We start from the raw sequence: 19,042 nt of genomic DNA, 5'->3' as shown, positions 1-19,042 counted from the left end.
GATTGATGAAAAATACTGTGCCTAAAGTGACACTGAACAATATCCTCATTTTCAAACTAAAACATATCCATACACATTTACTACTTAATGACCCTGTAATCTATTTTCGATTAAATCGACTGTTTTTCTGTCATTTTGTAATGCAATCAAGAGATGGTGGCTACGTTCTTACATAAAGTGGTACTACAGAGAACAAATGTAGCCATCCTCTAACAGAAAGGAAAATCAGATCACAGCAGCAATTAAAAAAAAAAATGGAGATTTGAAGGAGGCTGAGAGCAAAAGAAGGTACCTTTTTAAAATGAAAGTGGTAGTAAAGGGTAACTAATTAAAACGTTTCTTTCTTCCCCCTACCTATCCTGTATACTTTGTAAAACAAGATCTGTATACTTACCTTTCTTTCATCTGATCTTGGGATCCTGCAGCTCAAGTACCCCTGTGTAAGGGAGAACTTGACAAGAGCTGTGAAGTTCAGGAGCTGTGATGTCACCCATAGGCTCCCATGGACCAGCCAATGTTGGCGCCCCTGCCTCTCCCCTGCAGCAGCCATGCACATGGGAGCCGAAGCTGCAGGATCACAAGACCACAGCGGATTAAACATAGGTATGTTCACAGACCTTTTATATACAGGGTAAGCAGGATAGGTAGGAGGAGGGGGAGGGAATTTTTTTTTAAGAACAGTACAAATTCTGGATAAACCCTCTACTCTACGCTTGTTTCTGTTTTTTTAAGAATGGTTAGAGTTAGGCTTTTCTTCCACTTTATGAATACAAACTTAAATGGATTTTTTTAAACCAGAGTTTAGTGTCACTTTAAGTTCTGCAGGCCCAGTACAAAGGAAAAGCCTCCATACTTCATGTTACCAGAGCTCTAAAGAGTCATGTTGTTGTATTAGCTAGACACAACTTTGAAAGCCCCAGTGTGACATCAGCCTAAAGTGTCAAGTCCTTTAATCCAGCTTGTATGCAATTGTTTCTGGCTTGTTAGCTTTCATCAATGTGATATGCCATGACTTCTATGGAAAAAGGGGAAGAGAGAAGATTGGATAACTAGTGTATGCATATGTAATGAACAAATATGGCCACCCCCATGTACATATATAATTATCCCCTCTAAAGAGATTTACATGTACTTACATTGCAGCTGCATTACATTGCAGCTGAACTAGGAGCTAAAACAAGAGAAACTGCAAACTGTCAGGCCTCGCCTACAGACCATGCTTTGTAGGCCTGCTTACAGGAGCACAGGGAAATTTAGTTCATTTAGTGTTTAGTGTTCTAAAGAGGAATCCATGTACCAATGCTGAAGCCTGCCGAAAAGTTTAAGAACCTAAAGCAGAAAAGCTTTTTCTTTGTTCAACTAGTGTTAGGGGACTGTTCTTTCTTAACCCCTTGACGCCGACATAACACAAATATGTGGCCTCACAGAACTGGGCTTTTTTCCGTGGGGCCGCATATTTGCGTACCTGTCTTTGTGCTAGGAGTGCGCCGCATGGCGTGCTCCCAGCACAAAGACCGCAGTATCACTGAAAGCACTGGGTCCCGTTCTAATGTTTGGGAGCTGGGACACCCGATTCCGGGTCACATGATCGCTGTGATAGCCTCTGATTGGCTATCACAGTGATCAGTCACTGTACAGCCCGGTCCCTTGTTGTTTTTTTTTCTCTCTATGAATGGAGGAGAGAGATACATTGTATCTCTCTAACTCCTGGCATAGAGGGAAAAAAAATGTTTGTTAAAAAAAAAATATTAAAGAAAAAAAAAAAAAAAACCTAGATCAAGGTTTGATCTAGTTCACTGCCAGGGTAAGTGTTTAGACCAAAGTCAGGGCCAAAGGTCAGGATTTAAAAAAAAAAAAATTGGTGTCAGTGTGTTTTAGGTAAAAAGAAAAACAAAATGTGCACTATTGTTTCTGGGCTGTACTACGGTACAAACAACAAAAAAAACACACACATATATGGAATCGCTGCGATCGTCAAGAGCTGGAGAATTTATTTTGGGTTGTTCTTTGGTGGTAGGTTATAGTAGTAACAAGAAACACAGCTAAATAAAAAAAATTTTGGCCCAGTTTTCCTTTGATAAAAAAAAAAAAAAAATATCAGGAGATATCCATTACCATTTACCACCAAATGAAAGCCCAATTTGTCCTGAAAAAAACGCGGTATAATTCACCTGGATGTACAAAGTAGTTGTGGTGATATGTACGGTTTTACTAGCACGTCAACATTGCAAAATTGTGCTTAGGAATTTAGATTTATTTTACCCTTAGGTGTGAAGGGGTTAATATCACCTTGAGACTGCTCATGTAAATACACTAAAGGCAGACCCTCCTGCTTGTCAGGCATTGAGGTTGAGTTATTAAAGAACTAGAGGATGTTCACTTCACAGTGAAGTGTTAGTAAATAATGTGACCCTTGGTTCACTTGGAATATCCACTTATGTGCAAGGGAAATAAAACTGATGTCCAGGAGAAAAAAAGTCCCAATACCCACTCCACCTTAATTCATTGTATGTAAAATATCTACAAAAGCCCTGATTATTTTTCATAAACTGCTGTCACGTGACAGAGCAGGTCCTAGGTCTCCTTCCTTCTTGTTGGCAAATGGGAGGGTCCAGTTTGCAGTGCTCATGTCACTTCCTAGTGACATAGATGCTGCCCACTGGCTATAGAAAGTGTCCATCACTGGGTCCTCATGAGTTCCCACAGGGTACTGAAGTTTTCAAGAGTGAGATCATAACAAGTGGTAGACACAAGCCTGGCCAGCTGAACAGCAGAAAGCATGGAGTTTCCGATCTGCTCTGTTTCAAATGCTGCTTCATGCATTGACATACATCCTTAGTCTGTCCAGACAATACGGTCACCTGCTGACTTGGCACCATCCACAGGCAGCTTAACTCTTTAATAAGATACAGAAGTTGAATTCAACACAATTTTGCTTCAAATAAATTCAGTACATAAGATGTATTCTGATTATATTGAAGTGTAAGAATGTGAACTTTCCTAAGCCCTATCTCTGTGAAGTATTAACACTGACTGAAGGAAAATGAAGAAACTGGGAGGGTCTAGCTAGGACTGAACTAAATAGCACTAAACAGAAGGGAAGGACAAAGGAAATACCAAATCACATAAACAAGTTGTAGTGGTCCCAAACCACCATTAGATGCCAGCATAGTAATGAACAATAATAACCTTATACAGTTCAATACAAGTGCTTGCTGTTTAAAAAACAAAAAAACAGATCAGTGAGTTGGGTGGGAAACATTATTAAGTTTTTTTTTTTAACAGGAATTTTGCTACAGGTTTCAAAAAAACTTGGAGCTTTACTATCATTGCAGTTTTGAGGTGACGGTTTTGTGTAGTTTTTTTTAGTTCTGACAGCAGAGGGTGATAAACTTAAGCAGGCCATACACTATAATATTCTATCCTGCAAGCTGTGGTTTTCCTGCAACCCAAGAAAATTGCTCGATTCCCCCATCAACACAGTCAGTGTTAATGAAGGAATCCCTCCCGTTGAGCTATTGCGTTCTGCTGGCAGGGAGCCTTCCCTGCTGGCAGAACACAATGATCACTGCTAGCGGCTATAGTCAATTGATGGATCAACTTCAGTACAGCCAGCCTGCCCATATATGGATCAGATTTCATCCGGTCCCTGCTGAGCCAGCTGAGATTCAATCCGTTATTCTACACTGTACAGCCAATTTGTCAGATTACAGCACAGAGGAGTAGGAAGACTCTTCCTTTACATGGACGATTATCTGCATACAGCACATCACAGCAGAAGAATCAACGGACCTTTGCTGTTGGGATCACAGGTGTATGCCAACAGCTGCAGCCTTTCAGTCTGTACAGATGAATGACAGGCTGATGGAGCCATCGCTGTTCACATGTATTCGCACAACCAGCAGTTACTTGTGATTAGGGAAGGATAAGCAACCCTGGACACAATCAGATGCCAGGGTTGTGTGCGGCTACATCATTACTAATATCTATGTAGCAGCACTGCATAATACGATTACATTATATTGTAGCACTACTAGTTATATTAACTACATTAACCTCCCTGGCGGTATGATTATTTCAGATTTTTTGTGCTGAAAGTGGTACCATTATTTTGCATGGAAATATGTAGTTTTTTTTTATTGTAGGCTGTAATTTTTAGGAAGAACTCACTGAAATCTGTCCGAACAAGAGAGTCTATTAAACATCCCGGGTAGGATAAAACTTGAAACACGAAATCCTAAATTATAATTTAATAAATAATCATAAAAAATAATATAATAATAATACATTTAATTCAATAATATAATCAAACCAAAAACACTGAAATGTGAAAGATAGCGCCAAGTTCGCACATCACTGAGCAAAGTCGCAAAACCGGTTTCAGTGTCTGATGATGAATTTCCCCACGAATCATTATCACTCAATTCTGCAAGTGGTTCTGATTTACTATCGCTGTTCTCTAGCTGATCTAAAACTGCTTTTGACCTAAAGGGACACTTTTTGGACGCCATGGACTTCTCAGTTTCCAGGCAGAAAGAACAGACAAAATGCAGGCAGGGCACAGGACAAAGCACTAGGGACAAAATGTATGTGAAATGGGTTGAAACAGCAATGTTTTACTATGTAAAATTTGTTTGGAAAAAAATGAAATTTTTAAAAATTTTAAAATTTCCCGCCGGCGGCGGCGCCCGTACGTCCCGACGTCACAGGGGCCGGAACACAGAAGCCGGATGCCAGCATCGGCCGGAGGAGATGGCCGGGGACACTGCAGGGGACACATCGCAGGAGCGAAGGACAATGTAAGCGCTGCAGGGACTCCCTATGCATCGCCGCATGGTAAGCCAGAGTGTAGCTCGGGGTTACCGCTTTTGGCACTGACATTTTACCCCGAGCTACACTCGGGAATACTGCTTTTGGCACTGACATTTTACCCCGAGCTACACTCGGGAATAACACTAGGGAGGTTAAAGCTGCAGAGTGGTAACATTCTTAGAAATAAAACACATTCCAGCATTATCAAAGTGTAATGCTGCAGGCCTGGGCCCCTAACAGCTTATAATATAAAGGAATATTGTGAATCTTTTTTTTTTTTTTTGTACAAACAGCAGCCATGTTTACTTTTTAAATCATAGTATGTAATCAAACTATAGTCAAAAAGTTCCCCCTCACAACCCTGCACACCTATGTTGACATCAGCCTCCTGCAATCTCCTACACAGCAGAAGGCAAAGTCTGGGATAGGAAGGAAAGCTCTAGAAACCAATCAGGCTGAGCTGACAATGAACACACGCTGATGGGAAGTGAGAGTAGGAGGATGACTTATTATAATGCTTCTGCTCCACTATCCACAAGTGAAGTTGGCCATACACTGATACCTTTTTACATTCAGCATAGCAGACTCCTCCATTCATGGTATACAGCACTGACGGACAAAACTCCCACCATGGCTACTGAATTTTGAAAGCCAGCCCTCTTTAAAAATGCCCAAACAGTTGCTACATCTGATTAGATGCAGCTACTTTTCGGCTAACAATTTTTCACCTGGCCCCTTTAAGAGAAGGCTGAATGGCCACCCTTCGAGCAAATTTCAGCAGTCTGCTCTTAACAGGCTAAAATTCTTACAGTGTATGGCCAGCTTTAGATGTATATCCATGCCCTGCTGTAGCCTGGTGAGTATTTGCCACGAGGCAAACAAGGCGTTTGCCTAGGGCGGCACTTTTCAGGGGGGTGGTGTGGCAGCGTCACAGCCCCCCCCCCTTTCCCACAGAAGGGACACTTCCGTAGGAAAGGGACAGGGGCTGCTGTGTCTTGCCTGTCTCCGTGTTCCACTTCGATCTGGTCCACGAGGCGCTGCTGGAGGAGGAGTAGAGAGGTTGTCCGGTCCAGTGTCTTCATCTCCCTGGATCTTGAATCGCGATGTGGGCGGAATGACATGCTGTCCCTCTCATCTGACCACACCCCAGGTAACTGGGCAGCCTATCCCTCCCTCTCCAAGCTCCGCCTCCTCACTGGCGATTGGCTGCCGGATCTGTAGCTCAGGGAAAGCACACAGGCGGCCAATCACCGACGAGGAGGCGGAGCATGGAGAGGATGAGCCGAGCAGCAGTGCAAAGATCGAAGAAACTGATCGAAGTGAGGGACCAGCCGGAACCAGTGAAAAGAAGGAGAGCAGCTGGAGAAGGAAGACAGCTGATCAGTAAGGTAAGTGTCTGTGTGGCCGGGATCTGGGCAGAGCAGTTGGTGCTGCTGCAGACAGGTATGCTGGCTGTGGATGGGAGAGGGAGGGAGTCCGATCTGGGGCAGGGGTCAGCAATGTAAGCATCATTATTAAAATAAATGAAATAACTCAAGCGCTAACTATGGTGAAATAAAAACAAAACAAATTCAATTAAATGCTGTAGCCGTTAGTGCACAAACCCATGTCTCAGTGGGGCAAATTATACAATCATAATGTGAAGTGAAAAAATGCTGCGCTACATGAAATAAGAATACAAACCATTATATAACCAAAAAAACAAAGTGAAGAAATAAATATATATTAGAAGAAAAAATAGAAGAAAAAAAAATAATATATATATATATTATATAACAAAAACCACACAAAAATAAAAATAAAGAATATTTTAAGTGTGAATCAAAATAAAAATACTTCAAAAAATTAAGTTCAATCAATAAAGTGTTCTTCAGTGAACCCTCCTTTGGATAGCAAAAGATCTGTGCATCTGTCACCAATTCCCATGCAAAGACATCCTCCACCATATATCTGCTCACCTCACGCAGTGTGATCTCACATTATACAATGTTACAGTCTAACTGCACTTTGGGTCCCATATGGAGTCAGAAGATCAGCTTGCTGAATGAAGACTCCAAAGTAAGCTCCCTCCTGATGAGCATCTTTGTATCAGCCGTATTCCTCATTAAAAAGAACTCAACATAGTGCTTTATCCTTTTACACTTTTATTCATCAATTAAACATATGAAATACACTCAGGTTCCGGAAGTGTATTTTGCATCAGGTATGATGAACGTCCAGTGATGTACTGATTAAACACAAGATGGCAGTATCATCTCAGCAGCAGAGTCCTATACATGCTCAAAACAGACACCATCTGTAATGTAAGGCAAGGCAAAGCACGGGCCCACTTAATGAATGCTATTGCCTGCTGTAATGTCGTTCCAAGAGCCATTTGTACAGTACTACAAGCTACTATCCCGATAATAGGCAACGTCATGACATCATCCGCACACACCTCCCCGACGCGTTTCGTCATTAGTCACGTGACTATCAAGGGAATACGATTCCTCTGTTTTGAGCTTGTACAGGACTCTGCTGCTGAGATGATACTGCCATCATGTGTTTAATCACTGGATGTTCATCATACCTGGTGCAAAATACACCTCCGGAACATGAGTGTATTTCATATTAATTAACATACATACATATATATATATATATATATATATATATATATATATATATATATATATGTGGCACAGTGGCTTAGTGGTTAGCACATCTGCCGTGCAGTAAATTGGTCATGGGTTCAATTCCCAACCATGGCGCTTCCTGCATGGAGTTTGCATGTTCTCCCTGTGCTTGCGTGGGTTTCCTCTGGGTACTCTGGTTTCCTCCCACACTCCAAAGACATGCTGGTAGGTTAATTGGCTCCTGTCTAAATTGTCCTAGTTTCATCCCTGGCCACAAGGAATCTCCTGCATGGTAGGGGTTGGGGAAAGACCTGGCAATCTACCCTGTAAAATAATTGCTAAGAGAATTCATGGAAAAAGTCGCTTACAAGTGACGGTCCATGCAAATCGCCATGGGTCGGATACGACTGAATGGATCGATCTCTCTCTCTCTCTCTCTCTCTATATTCATATTTTTTTCTACTATTTTTTCCTTCTAATAGATATTTATGACTTCACTTTTTTCGGTTATATAATGGTTTGTACCACTGTTTCATGTAGCGCAGCATTTTTTCACTTCACATTATGAATGTAAGCATCATTGGTGTCAATGGGAGGAATAGTGCCCCATCAGAGTCAGTGTGGGAGGAATAGTGACCCATCATTGGTGTCACTGACGGGGGCGCTATTCCTCCCACCGACACCAATGATGGGGCGCTATTCCTCCCACCGACACCAATGACGGGGCGCTATTCCTCCCACCGACACCACTGATGGGGCGCTATTCCTCCCACCGACACCACTGATGGGGCGCTATTCCTCCCACCGACACCACTGATGGGGCGCTATTCCTCCCACCGACACCAATGATGGGGCGCTATTCCTCCCACCGACACCACTGATGGGGCGCTATTCCTCTCACCGACACCAATGATGGGGCGCTATTCCTCCCACCGACACCAATGATGGGGCGCTATTCCTCCCACTGACACCAATGATGGGGCACTATTCCTCCCACTGACACCAATGATGGGGCATTATTCCTCTCACTGACACCAATGATGGGACACTATTCCTTCCACTGATAGGGCACTATTCTTCCACTGACACCAATGATGGGGCACTATTCCTCCAAATGACACCGATAATGGAATAAAATAAGAGGTGGAGCTCTAATAGGAAGAGGTGGAGACTAAAGAGGAAGGGTAGAGTTTACAGATGAAGGGGTGGATCTTAGACAGGAAGGGGTGGGGCTAATTTAGATGGGGGGGTGCCCAATTTTAGTCTTGCCTAGGGCAGCACAAAACCAAAATACACCACTGGCTGTAGTGGCACTGCAAGTTTGACCTGGCTTTGCTGCGTAATAGGGTTGCCTTGATCACAGGATTGAAATCTTATGACAGGTTAAATCTGAACTCTGGGCATAAAAATGTTAATTCAAAAATATTCCTCAATAGCCACAAAGGAAATGCATCTACTTGTAACAGTAGCAATGGCATCATCACTGTGTGGTGCTTTGCTTGGGCAGAGAGCAGAGCTGTGGGAGGGACCAAGTAGGCCCCATCCACCACAAGCTGCCTGCAGAAACTACAGGAGAGGTGGAGACAAGACCAGTCACCCTGCACAAGAAGAGAGAGCAGCAGTGACAGGTCTTTATTACAGGAAGCTCCTGATCACACTGGATTACCACACAGATCTGGAGGAAAAACACCAAGCACACCAAAATTCAAGAATACACATCTGTTATGTTTTAGACATTATTTTCTTATTCTGGAGCTCAGCTTTAAACAATTGCTGAATGCTGCTTGCCAGACCCACCTAAACCAACCGCTCTGTGTCTGCCACCTCTTCCTGCAATGTCCTCCACTGATTTCAACTCACAAAACAAATTAAAAATTCTGACAACATACAAAGCCATCCACAGCTCTTGCCCCAGCTACATCACAAACCTCATCCCAAAAAATCATTAACTGTGCTCTTTGCTACTCCCAAGCCCTCTTGCTCTCTAGGTTCCTCATCACCATCTTCCATGCTTGCCTCCAATATTTCACCTGAGCCTCTCCCATCCTTTGGAACTCCTTACTCCAATATGTCCAGCTATCTCCTACTCAGTCTGCCAAAAGGTGATCCCTGAAAACCCACCAAAGCTTTTCCACAGTCTCTCTTTTGAATCACTTGTCCGTCCGTCCCCCCCCCCCCCCTTAAGCTGTAACAAGCAGGATGCTCCTAAGCCCTTTCACACGGGAGTTCCTTTCATCCATTTTTCATTCATCTATTTTCAAATATAAAACAGGCAGGAATTCAATCCTATGGACTTGTGGACTGTGGAGTCCCTGCCACAGCGAAAAAGTAGGAGAAAATGACACAGGGTTCACACATAGGCAAAGTACAGGACTCCAGAATGACTGAGCAGAGAAAGGTGCGTAACACCCTCCAGGTTAGCTAAATAGGCTGTTGTTTTTTTTTTAAGACAGAGGCTGAGTAGCAGCCTGGGATGAGTCAGCCAGTGAATGAGGCAGGAGTTCATCTCAGGACAGACTAGGGAGGTTCCACAGGCCAAAAGTTCTGGACCCCTACCACCCTTCTAGAAACTTGAGGAACTTTCTGTAAGAGGGATGGAGGAGGGGAGGAGGCTCAAATCTGCATGTTTGAGGGACCATGGCTTGTACCCTGGCAGGAGGCTATGCATGGTGACCAAGGCAACCCTCAAATATTACAGAGCCTGGGGAGCAGGGTCATTGAATGTCGGGTGGAAGATTGATTGAGTAAGGCTGGACTGTGGAGCCTGGGAGGGGGCCATAAGGAGGGGAGCCCACCTACAGGCAGGTCACTGGAAAAGAGGATCTCCACTGCCTCAACATCTCCCAGGGAGGACATCCTGAGCAGCAGGGAAGGAGCCAGCCCAGCGAAAGGCCAAAAGGCATCCACCAACTCACTATGTGGACAGGAAAGGACAGTGTGAGTACTCTTACACCCCCTGGGTCAAATAAGGGGAGAGGGCAGTCAGGTGTAAGATCCAGCTAGATTCTCATCTGGGACTGTTCTAAATTTACAGCTCTTGGGCCCCCTTGCCCTTAGGCAGCTGGGTGAAGAGGAGGATTCATCTGGAGTCTGAGGAGGTACACTAAGGAGCTTTTGGGGCTCTTCAAGGAAAAGACTGTTGCTATACTTATTTTGTATATAAATTGGCAGAAAAGTTGTCCTCAAGTATGTAGTTCCCTTGGACATCCCTTATACCCCTAGACGCCATCCAAGTTTTTAACCCCTTAATAAAATCACAAAACCAAGCTCAAGGACTGTTTACTGACTCTGAATGCAAAGTGTAGAAAAATGCATGTTGCCTGGCTGTGCAGAGCTTTAGGGGGATCCAAAACCCAGCGTCTCCTATGGGGGTAGTGCTACAGGTAGTTTTTCATCTTTTTCCAGGTTTTGGAATTCCCGGGTCAGGGTCTGGAGTTCAGAGACTTTACAGTGCCTTGGGTGGGAATAAGTCTCCAACGAAGAGTTCAGGTTTCACATGAGAGACAAGAGGTCTATGCCTAGGAGTCAGGACTCCAACCTTCCCCAGGAGTCAAGGAGGCTGCATGGGGCAGCAGAACGTGCATGTCTGCACAACACAGAGAGCTGGGGTGGGTCCAGAAGAACCCCTATCCAGAGGCCAGGAGTTGGCCCATGCAGCAGTGTGCTGCGACTAAAGGCTGAACCAAGGGAGCTGGGTGACACTGTCAGGGGGACTGGTAAGAAGAGCAGCGGTGCTGCTGACGGGAGACAGGTGGTCTGGCATTTTACAGTTGACGGTTCGTGCTGATGGTGGAAACCCCTGCGTGGGCAATTGATTTCTGTGTAAACAGTTCCATTCTCTTCAAAAGTGGGCTGCCATGTCCTAAAATACAATTGGGATTGGCACAACCCAGTTCAACTTCTAAAATGCTTCTAGAGCTTGAGCATAAACACCCCAACACCACATGATGTAAACAGATGATCATACGTTTACATCTGCCTTCATCAATGTCAATTTTGGTTTGTATGGGAGTTTTATTTCCCCATTTCTTTTTCCATTAAGCTGCATCTGCACAAAGGTATGCGGATATCATCATGTTTTGCTTATACTTTAGTCACCTATGGTTAGTTTCTTTATCAGCTAAATAAATGATGAAAAAATTGATGTAAATTGAGCTGAAGATGGATGTCCAAACTGATGTAACCTGAAGCCGTGTTCATCAGTTTTACATCACAAAAATTGTAATTGAACCGATGATGCCCATGTAAAAGGACTCTTACCTTCTTGTCTTTGAAGTTATTGAAACTGTACTGTCTTTTATTTTGTAAAGTGCTGTACAAACTGTTGGTGCTATATAAATCCTGAATAATAAACAACAACTATATTATTATTTGTGTTACAACTGTGTGTTTAGCTGATTGTCTGGATTTCACTTTAAAGTTAAAAAGGTACTAGATCTATTAAATATCCTGGATGCAGAAAGTGCTACTCCAGGGTCCAGGTTATGTGACCAAAATGCCTAGGTGTGTGCCTCTATGACATGGTTTTTCAACCGGTTTGCCACAGCACTCTGGGGAGCCACAAAGAGTCCCCAGGGGTGCTGTGGCCTAATGATAAATAGCCATTTACAGTCATGAAAGGGTTACTTTGTCTGTGTACAGTGAGGAGGGAGAGAGCACACCCTGCAGCTCTGAACAGCTCTCTCCCCCTCTCTGTACTCTTACCGGAAAAACTGAAAGCGGTGCAAGCCGGCCGCCTGCGTTCTGTCAACAGATGACATCAGTTGCTAAGAACAGATCGGACAGCTTGCACAGCTTTCAGTTTTGAAATGGAGCGGTTTCCCACACCGCACAAAAATGCACTGCCTTTTGCAGATGCATGGGGGTGCCATTAATTCTTATGCACGTTTGCGCCCACTAAAACGCATGTTACCAAAGTACCATGAATTTTGGTGGGGTGCAATTTAAAGGATAAGTTCACCTTTCGACAAAAAAAATAATAAATGCACATTTTTTTGCAGGTAAAAAAATGTGCTTTTATTATTTTGGGTTGCAGGAGCCTGTAAAGCATTGCACCAGCCATCAGCAGATCGCTGGTGCCATGCAGGACCTGTCAGTATATCTGCTTGCCTGTATGGGATGTATGGGCAAGCAGATATACTGACAGGAAGAATCAATGAACTACCTGCACGGCCGTGCTGTTTTTAAAAAGTGACAGTTAGTATAGGGAACTTCTCCCCATACTTCTGTCACAGGAGGATGGGGGAGGTGGGGGTGAAATCGGGCAGCCTAAAATGGGGAGGAACATGTAACATGTTCCCGAAGGTGAATTTATCCTTTAAAAATCATGGCAGTACCTTTTTTGCAAGTTTCACAATCATAGAACAGCCATAATAAAAAAAAAAAAAACGCAACCTGCGGGAACGCGCAAATAAGCACTCATGCTCGGATGCACCTCCTTGAACAAACCCTCAGACTGGCATGCCCCAGGATTGTGCGCAATTCTAAAGTGAGGCTTGACTGGAAAAAAGGTTGAAAAACATTGCTCTATGAAAAGGAGGAGATTAGCCAGTCTTCGCTTGGATATTCCCTTTCAGCATAAATGCCTAGCTTTATGCTGAAAGGGCACAAATTTTGCAGCAAAGATGTGTCACGGTTTGACTGGCCTCTTATTACATGTGATGAGTAAACAAGACTACCAAAATTCAGTGTCTCACCGATCTTGCCAATTCACAACGATGTTCTCCAAAGAAATTCAGTATGCTCCACCAGGTGACACTATTGCCCTCCCTTAGCTAACTCCCAATGACAGTATATAAGTTGCACCCTTAAGATCAGGTCCTGCACCACATCAACATATGTCACGGACAACAGACAGGGAACCATTGCACTTCCATACTTATGTGTGACAGGGGGACCTTGCTCTCTGAGGGTAAGGTCCAAATAAATCACTTTACTTGTCCATTTATAGCTGGCAATCCTCCGCTAATAACCCAACCTGTGCAGGTTTGGATTTGCTGCCCTGCTGGTAATGACTTGAATGACTTGGAAGGGGCAGGGAAGAGGGGCTATTATTTGATAACCACTTTAATGGTGAATGAACTAGACACCCTTCTGAACTCTGTGAAAGGACTGTCATAAAGTGTAGCTGGGGCAGATGTCAGTGAGATGGAGCAGCAATGTTAAGAAGGAGAAGGTTGCCGACTGATCTCCATAAATCAGTAGCACATATCACAGTGTAACCAAATCACATCAGTTCCTTACAAATAAAAAAAGCACATTTCCTGAGTCCACTCGTGATATAAAGTCTAGGCAGCCTAGATCACATGGTAACTGCCTGTCAGTAGCATTGTAAGTGATTTCACTATCAGATACTGCAAAGCATCTATTGTTTTCACCAAGTCTGATCCTGTCTGTTACAGTGGTTCACTCAGTCCGATCTGGTCTGTTACAGTGGTTCACTCAGTCCGATCCGGTCTGTTACAGTGGTTCACTCAGTCCGATCCGGTCTGTTACAGTGGTTCACTCAGTCCGATCCGGTCTGTTACAGTGGTTCACTCAGTCCGATCCGGTCTGTTACAGTGGTTCACTCAGTCCGATCCGGTCTGTTACAGTGGTTCACTCAGTCCGATCCGGTCTGTTACAGTGGTTCACTCAGTCCGATCCTGTCTCTTACAGTGGTTCACTCAGTCCGATCCTGTCTCTTACAGTGGTTCACTCAGTCCGATCCTGTCTCTTACAGTGGTTCACTCAGTCCGATCCTGTCTCTTACAGTGGTTCACTCAGTCCGATCCTGTCTCTTACAGTGGTTCACTCAGTCCGATCCTGTCTCTTACAGTGGTTCACTCAGTCCGATCCTGTCTCTTACAGTGGTTCACTCAGTCTGATCCTCTCTGTTACAGTGGTTCTAAAGACAAGGTTTTGTAACTTAATGCATTAAAGTAGACGTCCAGCCTATTCCTAACTATACTTAAACATGTTACCACCTCCCTTCTAAACCCTATGAACAAAAATATGAAAACACTACATGATTTGCAGGTGTGAAAGTGACATGTTTTGTGTTGAAAACGAACGTGATGTAACACACTGACTGAAGTTGCCAATTTATTTGCAGTTTTGTGAGGTACAGTATCAAAGGTTATGACGGCATACACACTTTTTGGGAAAACGTCATCTGATAAGCATAAGCACGGTTGACATGGTCAACTGACCAAAACTGACATAAGGACATTGTACAGGATTGTGACCCGGAATAAGAAAACAATTGCTGCAAAAAGTGACAACAGAGCTCAATCTTAGTCATCCAAAGCCCGTGTCCACAAAAACTCTGCAGAGGGAACTCCATAAGCTAAACATTCATTGGCAAGCTGCAATTGTAAAACCATTAGTGACCAATATTAATGCTCAGAAGAGGAGAGCATGGTGCAACACCCATAAGTCGTGGACTATTGATCAATTGAAGACTGTAACGTGGTCCAATGAATTGGGCTTCATACAGTTCCCAACCACCAGTAGTGTTTACATCTGGCAAACACCATCCCAAGCTTACAACCAGAACTGTCTGCGCTGCCACCATGCTTTTACGTTGGCACAAATCATGGTTTGGGCAGCCATATCTTGGTATTCTGCAGGCCCCATCATCACTGTCAGCAACTATGTACAAATTTTGGCCAACCTTGTGCACCCCATGGTGCAGACATTGTTTCCTGAAGACAGAGCCATTTACCAAGACGATGATGCTCTGCTTCACACAGCTGGTGTTATCAAATCATGGTTTGACAAGCATGCAGATAAAGTCTAGCAACTTCCCTGGGTGCCGCAGTCACCAGAGCCACTATAGAGCCACTATGGTCAATTTGGAGAACAAGGTTTGGGCTCATTTTCTGCCTCTGGCATCTTTGCAAGAACTTGAATGATTTTTGTATTAAGAGTGGAATCATATTCCATTATCCTCCATCCAAGAATTACTGTATATTTGTCAATTTCCAGGAGAATTCAGGCATTCTTTTATTGCAACCACAGACCAACACCATATTAGGTAACGATTTTGTTCTTTTATCTGGTGTTTCCATAATTTTGCCCAACCTCTGTATCTACCCTGTAAAGGAAAGATTTCTATAACTACCTATGCTGCAGGTGCTCGGGTCTGGTCACATGATCTCTCCAGCAGCTGGCTCCAGTGAAGAGGACAGATTGCCAACAATGGCTGCAGCATCTGTGTGGTGACATCACCCATAGCCTTACTATGGGGCATCTGTTGTCTGGTGTCCCCCTCTACAATGGAGCCGCTGCTGATCATGTGACTGGACCGGGTCACTCTCAGAATAGTTAAGTTTAAACATCTTCCTTTCACACGGTATGTAAAATAGGGTTTGAAAGGAGGTGGGAGCAGGTTTAAGCTTAGTAAGGAATTTCTTTTAAGGAAAAACCTTCCATGATCAGCTTCCCACCAGACCCCAGTAAATACATTCCTGGTTCCTCTTTCATCAAGAGTTGTGCCTGTCTGCAGCAACGCTGCTTTTTCTCCCTGTTCACACAGGACGCAGAGGCAGCAGTGGGAGCCATTGGCTCCTGCTGCTGTCAGTCAAATCCCATGAGGAAACAGCCAAGGAGGGGCCAAGCCATGCAAGTCTATGGATGCCCGCACAGCTTGCTATGAGGGTACTTGGAGAAGAGGAGGAGCAGACAGCACTGGTGGGTGACCTCAGAAGAGGATGTAAGGGGCTGTTCTTTGCAATACTATTGCATAGAGCAGGCAAGTATATCATTGTTTTAAAAAAAAAATGTATATATTATATATAGATCTTTACAACCGCTTTAATATGGTCATACACCGTTAGATATTTTCATTCAGCCTGAAAAATGTCAAACAAATTCCTTCATTCACACTAACAGGAAGGATAGACAAATCCAATCTGCCAGGCTATTGTTTTCAAAATACCGAACAGCAGCTGCATTTGATTGGATTCAGGCACTGTTCGGACAACAATTTTCCTTCTGTCTCTTCAGATTTTTCAATCGAAATATGTCAGGCAGGAGGAGAATTTTGGCAGGTTCATTAACAGTCAGATTTAGGGCACAACCATTGTGCAGCCCTACCTTAGAGGATGAACATGAGTAAATTTGGCTGCCCCTTGTACATATTACGTCCTAGACACAGAAACGTTTTAAAACATCAGCATATTAAAATAATTTCATTTGCATGTCTAAATAACATTTAAAAAAAAAAACCAGTTCCACATTAGAAGATTTACTGAAAAAGTACAAATTTTATATTTTGACTTTCTGTAGGTGCCTCTGGGTTCAATCTAGAATTCTTAGGGACCAAGTGGAAATAAAAATTCCAAACCCAATTGTCATTAGGAGATGATCTTCCTCTCCTTGGAGAGTTCGATTTTGTAAACTCATTTACATTACAAAGTATGCATCAGAGGGAGAGAGACTCCCTTGCTGGTTTTGTAATGGTCAAGACAAGAAAGGAAGATAGCAATATGCAAGCCTCTTCACTAGAATTCCCAAGACATATCCAAAATCAGTCAATAAGTGAATGCACCAGCATCTTCATATAACAAACATCAGTTTAGGGTGAACTGGCCCTTGATGTCACAAAAAACATAGAACAAAATAACAAAAGCTGAAATCTTTTTTTGGTGCTATGGTTTACTATACATTGCACATCATTACAGCTGCTGTGCTGCCATATTATATAGGCTGCTGATACATTTTTGCTACTAAAATGCTGCTGGGCCTAGTAGTTAACAGCAGCAGGTCCCCCAACTCTGCATGGTGTACCAGTTCTCGGTACAGACAGCGTCAGTGCCATGTCTCGGCATTTTAACAACTTCCCTCATTTTCGCATTGCCAGCCTCACTGTAGAAGGGGGTGCTGTTTTTCGGCAAACTCAAAAAATGTGCCAGGATCAGCAAGAACAGCTCCTTCTTGCAGTTCTTGTCTGGGAGGGAATTAATCAGACAGGCTACTCATCCCTTTGAAAAAAAAAAGCGCTCAGCTGCTGCAGCACAGCTTGAAAGGCACAGCTGCCAATCACAGTGGCTGATAAAGAACTATGATTGACAGCTGAGCTTTGTTGGTTTCTGCAGAGGCGCAGTATCCTGCTGCATTGACCTCACAATTCCACAAAAGCCTGAACTGACACGGCCACCTACCCCCCCTTCCCACTCCATGCATCAGCTGAGGCAACAAAACACAGACGACGTGGGCTGCACCTGACTGACACCAAAACCCAGCTGCAGACAGGCAGTCTCAATATCTTGTAAAAGATGCAGAAACCCTAATTGTCACTCCAAAGCCGAGTCCCTCCAAAAGCATCGCCTCCAGCAACTTCAGGGTTAAGATTGGTCAATACTTTTTCAGGCAGACATCAAAATAGCAATCTATCCTGGATGCTAGTCGCGCACAGACGGCGGAGGGTCACAGGAAGGGGTTAACTGTCTAGCCCGGCTAGAACAGGGTTAATTCTGCATGGATACAGACACTGATTGATTAGACGGCAAAAATCTCTGCACTACAAAAACTGCAATGTAAAAATCGGAGTGATCGCGGATGGCATTGATCTCAGTTAATGCAGAATGCCAGCAGGGGGTTACGACATCCCCCATTACAGTACCTGAAGCCCCCCTCCCCGTAAAAGAATGGAAAATCTAGAGAGGACCTTACATGAGACATCAGCACGGTGCCTTGGCTCGCCTCATTACCTAGTATGGAGGAAGCGTCTGTGTGTGTGTGTTTTCTCTGTCTTGTGCAAGTTGGTCTGTGAGTCAGCATTAACACACATGAGTACAGCGGGAGCCCAGCCGAGCCTGATGCAATGAACGCAGACTGGGAAGGAGGAGAGAGAGAAGAAAAAAAAGTAAATTAGTTGGACTCCAGCCCTGTGCCGTAATTCAGTTGCCGTTACTTTTCAATTACTGCATAGACTGCTGCTCACTAGAGGCTGGGAAACTGGAAGCTGAGCTTGGTGCTGTCAGGGAGGCATGGGAACATGAAGATTTTAGGGTGTAGGCCCTCAGGAAGCCATGACTACACTAACAGGCTCAATCAGAAGGATAAGACTGTTTGAAGTTTTCTTTGGGGATAAAGTTTTTGGAATTTCCAGGGCCCATGGAGTAGGGCAGTTCTGTGCACGGTGGTCAATGGTCCTTAATCTTCAAATACAGTCCCTGGTTGTGAAGAAGAACTTTATTCTGGAAATTTTTTTACCTGGAAATGTTCCTGGATTCCAGCATTGGTTAAGCACACAATGAAAGCCATCTTTTTAAACATGAAATACAAGTTATTTAGTAGACCTGATGTTTCATGACCAAATATATTTTATAAATCAGTTGGGGAGATTTCCGACAGGAAGGAGACTCTAGGGGTCTGTGGTACCATCAGATCATCTCCCATCTGGCTGAAGCAAACAAGATCAACTTCACCTCTTCTGAAACAATTTTAAAATGCTGGCTGCCATGACATTTTATACTTCTCAAATACTTCAGTTGTTTACTTCTCACAATAGACTGTGGGCTAAACGAACCAAAAAACTCTTTACATAACTAAAGCACAGGAAAGACTTCTTAAACAGAAGATATCTGGATTGGGTTATTATGACTCTTTTCCCAAGACCCATTTCATAG

The 19,042-nt window shown here is 43.7% G+C and overlaps 1 protein-coding gene across 2 annotated transcripts in view; it reads right to left on the bottom strand.

The window, feature by feature from the left end:
* Window positions 1–18,236, bottom strand: part of NACC2 (NACC family member 2) — an 82,707-nt gene extending 64,471 nt beyond the window's left edge. Inside the window, exon 1 of one of the 2 annotated variants that reach the window (XM_089684651.1) lies at window positions 18,122–18,236. The gene's annotated coding sequence lies outside the window, so the exon portion shown is untranslated. Of the gene's footprint in view, window positions 1–18,083 lie in introns of both variants that reach the window. The other variant, XM_089684650.1, reaches the window with a different exon arrangement.
* Between the last annotated feature and the right edge of the window lie 806 nt (window positions 18,237–19,042).

The sequence above is a fragment of the Staurois parvus genome, unplaced genomic scaffold (assembly GCF_062004578.1).
Source record: "Staurois parvus isolate SC_StPar_1 unplaced genomic scaffold, SC_StPar_1.0 ptg000352l, whole genome shotgun sequence".
In the NCBI taxonomy this organism is placed as follows: Eukaryota; Metazoa; Chordata; class Amphibia; order Anura; family Ranidae; genus Staurois; species Staurois parvus.
Note: the sequence above shows the minus strand (reverse complement) of the source record. Positions and strands in the feature narration are given on the sequence as shown.